Below are 6,000 nucleotides of genomic sequence, written 5' to 3'. Positions count from 1 at the left end.
AAACTGTCAGACTTCTGTAAACAGCAGCAATGAGGTTCATCTGTGCAGTGTCCCTGCAAGCACAGAGCATTCTGCAGTTCCCATTTTCTCAGCAACCATAAGGTAAGAGACTTTTATACTTTCACTCTTTAGAAGCACATAGCAGAAAAAGCCTGGATGTTAGGGTGCTGCCTTGTAAGTGGCAGAATATGATTGACGATCCCCAAATAGTGGGAAATAAGAGCTCTCTTGATTCTATCAGATAACATTGGACCTTTCTGTTGAGAAGCACCCATGTGGGTTAGATCACTGAATTCCTGTTCAGTGGGAGGTTTGTATTTAAAATGTACAAATGCCATTGGAAGAGCAGAGCTTGCTTTCCTTTGAGCAGGGAAGGACAAAACAGTATATGAATTTTAACTTTTCTTACGACTGAAACTTATTGCGGTTCATTAATGGGTTGTAATTCCTGGTAACAGATAATATCAGTTTAATTTTGGAAATGCTAAGTGTTTTTCTCCATCATTCCACTTTTATTCCTAAGCGGCTGGCTGTTTTCTACTTTAAAAAGTGAGCTTTTAATACAGCTGCAAAGCAGGGAACGAAGACTGAGACTGCAGAAGTGAAGCAGATGACAGAAGACCCAGTAAGGGCTGGAATTATACCACTGGGTAATGAAGAGCAAACTCAGTGAAAACCAAATCAAGTTGGAAGTAGTAGTATACAGGAATGCTTAAAGAAATTTAAGGATGTGTAAAGATACAAAATCTTGGTCTAAATGAGCTGGAATATGACAGTAAGCCGTACTTCAGTAACCAGAAGGCCACATGCCTGCTTTTCAGTCATGCGGAATGAAAAATAGGACTCATAAAGGGACTTGCAAGTTTCCATTCTGACCTCTGTGCATACATACATATGTGCTCAATATAGGCAGTGAAATTTAGGAGGGGGATTGTTTTCTAGCAAAATCAAATCACTGTGGAGAACTGAAATACCCAACTTCACTTGTCATACAGTGAAACACAAAGAGCCTCTGGACTGGACATACTATGACTTTGATCCTTGGGTATTGAAAGATTTAAAAAATGTAGCAAATGTAAAAACTATTGCCCTATGTTTCCCTCTCTGTAGCTGAGATCTTTTGTGTTTCATATCTACATGATCATTTACATGATCATGAATGTTTAAGGCATTATAGTGATCAGAGAATATAAAACAAACACTGATTTAAAGGTCTCACTTATAACAGTGATATTAGGATCTTTTAATCCGTGACAACTCATTACACATATCCCTAAAATTTTGTTGCGGCGTAAATAAGGTATGCAGATGTAGGCAAGAAGTAATACTTCCAAGTTGAGTATTCCTTTTAAAAATGTTTGGATTGACTGTCAGAAAATTCTCAGATGTATGTGTTAAAATGAAATCAATGTTTTAATGAATATATGAAAGAGACTATGTAACTTAAATTCAGTGTCAAAATGGCATTTCAAACATGGCGTAGTCCTAGAGTCAGCAGAGAATTGCATTGTGGAAGCAGCAGAAATCTACTGTGTGATTTACAAATTGTATGTTATGTTGAAGGCTATTTTTTCTGATTACTTTTGAGTAATTTCACACTGTTTCAAAAGCTCTTATTTAGTCATCTTTAGGACTGTCCAAAACCTCTTGAACCAGAATCCTTTTGAAGTAGGAAGGCTTTTGGCAAAGTAGCTTTTTAAAGAAAAGTGTCAGTTTTCCGGGGTAGTTTAGTTCTTTTGTCAAAGTATTTTGGCTGAAAACCAGAAGAGTTTAGCCAAAAATATTCTCATGGTGTCTCCTGGGAAGTGTAGTTTGTGCTTTGCATTGCATTTCACTACTGGCTGGACTTCACAGCTGAACCACATTTCCCGTAAGGCCGTGTGGTCAAGGTCTCGCTATTTTCACTTCCCTTGATGAGAGGAGCATTAGGATGTGTTTTGGGAAAGGTAGTCTAGTGAAACAGGCACAGACTGGGGTCGTAAGGCATCAACTGTAGGCAAAGCCCCTCAGATTACTGGTCAATAACTAGCTGGCAGCTTCTTAAAATTGCAGCGCTTCCTTCTGGTTTGCACATGAGCCACAGACCATCCTGTTTGTGGGCCGTGAGAATAGGACCCTTCAAGAGGGTTTGATATGTCAGTAGAAGGCTTAAAGCCTTTTGATGTTTTTAGCCATGCAAACACCTGTACAAGGGAGAGAACATTTAAAAATGTTTCTAAGGCCTTGTTAGTGCTTCTGCTGACTTTTGTGCTAAAAGTGCTCCATTTTATATATTTGGAACTGAAAGCCGCAAGGGAGTATGGCTGGATTTTAAGAGCAAGGTAAACTCTTAAGTCAAGAGGGAAACAAGCTACTAGGAGCCCGAAGCTTTAGAAAGGGTGTTTTTGAAAATCCAATAAGGTCTTATCTCACCCATCTAAGTGCTTCTTCAGAAAAATCTAGTCCTGGGTGACTTGCCCATAGTTGTACAAGATGTCTGTAGGCAAGAAGAGAATGGAAGTTGGTCTGCTCGAGTTCTTCATCACTAGACCAGTCTCTTGCTTGTTTATTAGGATCCAAGGATCCTTAGTGCTGCGACTGCTTGGATGCTGCTTCCTCAAAACTGTATCAGAAGATCGATTAGGAGGTCCATAGGGTGTCCTGGAGGCCAGAACAGGGCAATAAGACAGGGTTTAAAGTGGTTTCCTTCTACACTGAATCATATAATGGTTTGGGTTGGAAAGGACCTTTAAAGATCATCTAGTGCAACAATAAAGCATGTAAATGAAACATGGACATGAATAAACAGTTTTGCAGTGCTGCAGGTTAGATACCTGGCTCCAGACCAAGAATCTGCAATGTTTACGTGCTATAGGGAGTGAATGGAGGAGAGCTAAGTGCTGAAGAAAGTGACTCGCCACAGCCAGCAAAGTGTGTGATGGCCACAGCAGCTGTCTGGAAAATGCTTGTGAGGGAAATGCTCCGGGATTCCCTCTGCTGGATGTGGGAGTGGATAAATTCACCACCTTTAGTGCCAAGTGCCTGCAGGAACTTGAGTTACAGAAGCTGGAACCTCGCCTTGAATGTGTATGCCCCGTTGTCCTTCAGGCATGGAGACTTTGAAAACTGGCTCTGAAAAAGCAGCTTTCTACAGTTCTCTCTGAAAAATGGACTGCTGCTACCCAGCTGTCATGTAATAATCTACTGGCCAGGAGCACTTGCCTGGGAAGTGGGAGATCTGCATGCAGCTCACTGCACTGCTTCAAACCCCCACCTCCCGTGTGCTGGAAAGGTGCCCTTGTCACGAACCGACACAGTCATTTGGAAGTGGGACCACTGAACATCCAAGATTGTGTCCACAGCTCCCAAGACAGTTTCTGATGTTGATACTGCTTTGATTTTAGAAAAGAAAAAAGAGAAAGCCTAAACAGTCCAGGGAAGTCTATTCCTTTGGCATGAGCAGTCCCGTAAGAAGCTAGTCGGCAAGAGAGAGGCATCTCCCCACCATGTTTTGGAAGGGAATGGCAGTGTATTCTATTAACCTTCCTGCTTATAGTGTGCTTAGGGGAGACTGAAGGAGTTTGGATGTGTTTCCTTGATGGGCATAAATGGACTAGGTGGGAGAATAGTGTCTTGTTACTCTCTTAAGGCAAGATGTTGGCCATCTCTGGTCCGTGCAGTAAGAAAAGCTTGGGCATCCAAGTAAGTTTTCCAGCAAAACCACAGGTACCTCCTGCCTCTTAAGGTGCTTGAATTGTTAGGAGATGGATTTGGATGCTTTGTTTGGACTTGGGAAGAGGCCACAGATACAGATTCAGTGGTAGTGTTGCCAGTGTTGACTTAAGCAGTTCTCATCTGGCAGTGTAGGGGTGAAGAATGCGGGCAAAGGATAGAGAGTGGAAAGAGAAACTGCTTCAACTCTGGCTGGTTTTTGAGTGGGGACCTTGAAGAATGAAGCTGTGTCCATAGCTGTGCTCGGGTTCCTGGTGCCTGTCTTTGTCTGCTCTTAAGCATGGCTCACTTTGTGATTTTTTTTTTTTTTTTTTGGTCCTGTTAGTATGATTTGCTAACAGAGGAATAAGCATAAATAATAACAACAAGAAATCCTACAGATAGCACTCTAAGATTTTCAGTTTAATTTGAGTGATTTTTCAGGCTTCATTGTGGATCCATCCAAATTCTCCTGTGATGGTGCTGATGATTTTAGCAGATATTGAACCTTGCTGATAATAGGCATGCTTTATTCATCTTTAGTGGACTCCTTAGAAATAGTCTATGAGCCTCCAAGAAACCACGGATCAGGGGTTGATTTGATCTGCATCTGTTGTGAATGCTGGGGGCAGTCTGCTCATTTCTGTGCTGCGAGGGCTGGACAATGAAGCTTACATGAAGCAGTGCTTGGCTGGCTAAAGAACGCACTGCACAGGGACTGAAGGGTTCATAAATTGTTCACCGTCGCTAAAGAAGGCACCTAAATAACTTGCATCCATTTAAAAAGGCTTCACAAGCACTTCTTTCTTCAAATGAATCTTGTACACCAAAGACTGTTCATTATATCAGAGTTAAGGGCAGACATGAAAGCCCTTGTAAGGACATTATTTAATATAAGTAGAATTTTATGATTATCATCAGAGAAGGATTTATAAAGAGATCATCTAATTTTTGAGAATTACAGACCTTTAAAAAAAAATTAATGTGAAGGAACTGGCAATGTTAGATGGCACGGTAATTACACCCAATCAAAATAAAAACATCAGACAAGAATGTAATGAAGGCCTAGCACAGGAAACAGCAAAAAATGTCTTATTACATAGGAAAAGAAAAATGTCCCTCAATGAGCTCTCTCGTCCGAATGGCGTTAATGAGAAAACAGGTCTCTGATGGCTGTCTGGTTAGTGGAGTTACGTACAAGAAATGTTAAGGAAACAGATACTGAGAACAAGTGCCAGAGCAAGAGAAGCGCTGCTCGTGCGTGCTGCAGGGTGGTGGATCTGCCAGCAGCATCCACAGATGCATTTGCAATGTTTATCTCTAGTTGTGCAATGAACTTGCAGTTTAAAGCCAATGCAGAGATGAGGTGAGATGATTTAACAAGAGCCATGTTATGAGCTGCAGCTGAAAAACCTCTTTATTGGAGGTTTTCTTCCTTTGCTATTTAATACTGTCATGTCAGAATTGCCTTTTATGTAATTATGGAGTGCCAAAAACTATAGTCACTTTCTACTTTCCTTTCTTTTTTATGAATGTTACATAAAACCTTCATGAATGCATGAACATGTAATGGTAATTTATAATTAAATAGTTCAAAATTAGTTTAAAATCCTTAGACAACATACATAGCTATTTCCTTATGTCTGCTCCATTTAAATAATTCTGAACATAATCCTAAATCTTAAATCTTCAAGGGATATTTATAGATTTTTCAGTACCATCTTTCTTTTGAATTTTCAAGGGCAGTCCTTGAAGGGACAAGGCATATTTCTTCACAGAGCATTCACAGATAATCTTTGCTTGTTTTGTTGAGGAAATAGCGAAGAGTAACCTAACTTGTCTAAGGAAGTCCTTGTGATGTCCTTCTTGGGTAGAATATGAGAATTTCTAGCAGTTTCCACATATCTTCATGTCTTGAGTATCATGTCTCCAGAATTATTCAGGTTGGACTATTTGAGTTTAAACTGTCTGTGTGTCATATGCGGAGACAACTGTATTATCTCTACAAGGTCTGTGGAGATAGGTTATATACCAGAAGTGCTTTAAATGACCACTGATTTTACGCAGACCGTGCCCACTGCTACATCTACTTCCACAGTGCTATGGGTATAATGGGAACTTAGTACACTGTTCAAAAAGACTGCTCTCTATAGATGCTGGGGCAGTTTTACTGTCAACTTGAAACACTCCCATCTAAAAAGAGACCTGTTTGGCATCCCATGTCTTGCAAATCCTGAGTTTAGTTTCTGGATGGTGTGTGTCAAGCTTGCCTAAGCAACACCAACTTGATACACCCAGGGAAGCTGTTAT

The 6,000-nt window shown here is 40.6% G+C and overlaps 1 protein-coding gene across 1 annotated transcript in view; it reads left to right on the top strand.

The window, feature by feature from the left end:
• The window catches only part of COLEC11 (collectin subfamily member 11), a 40,785-nt gene continuing 34,785 nt past the window's right edge, over positions 1 to 6,000 (top strand). Inside the window, exon 1 of the mRNA XM_072857786.1 lies at positions 1 to 102. The gene's annotated coding sequence lies outside the window, so the exon portion shown is untranslated. The remainder of the gene's footprint in view (positions 103 to 6,000) is intronic.

This window comes from Ciconia boyciana, chromosome 3, assembly GCF_034638445.1.
Source record: "Ciconia boyciana chromosome 3, ASM3463844v1, whole genome shotgun sequence".
Taxonomy (NCBI): Eukaryota; Metazoa; Chordata; class Aves; order Ciconiiformes; family Ciconiidae; genus Ciconia; species Ciconia boyciana.
This window is presented reverse-complemented; position numbering and strand designations above follow the sequence as displayed.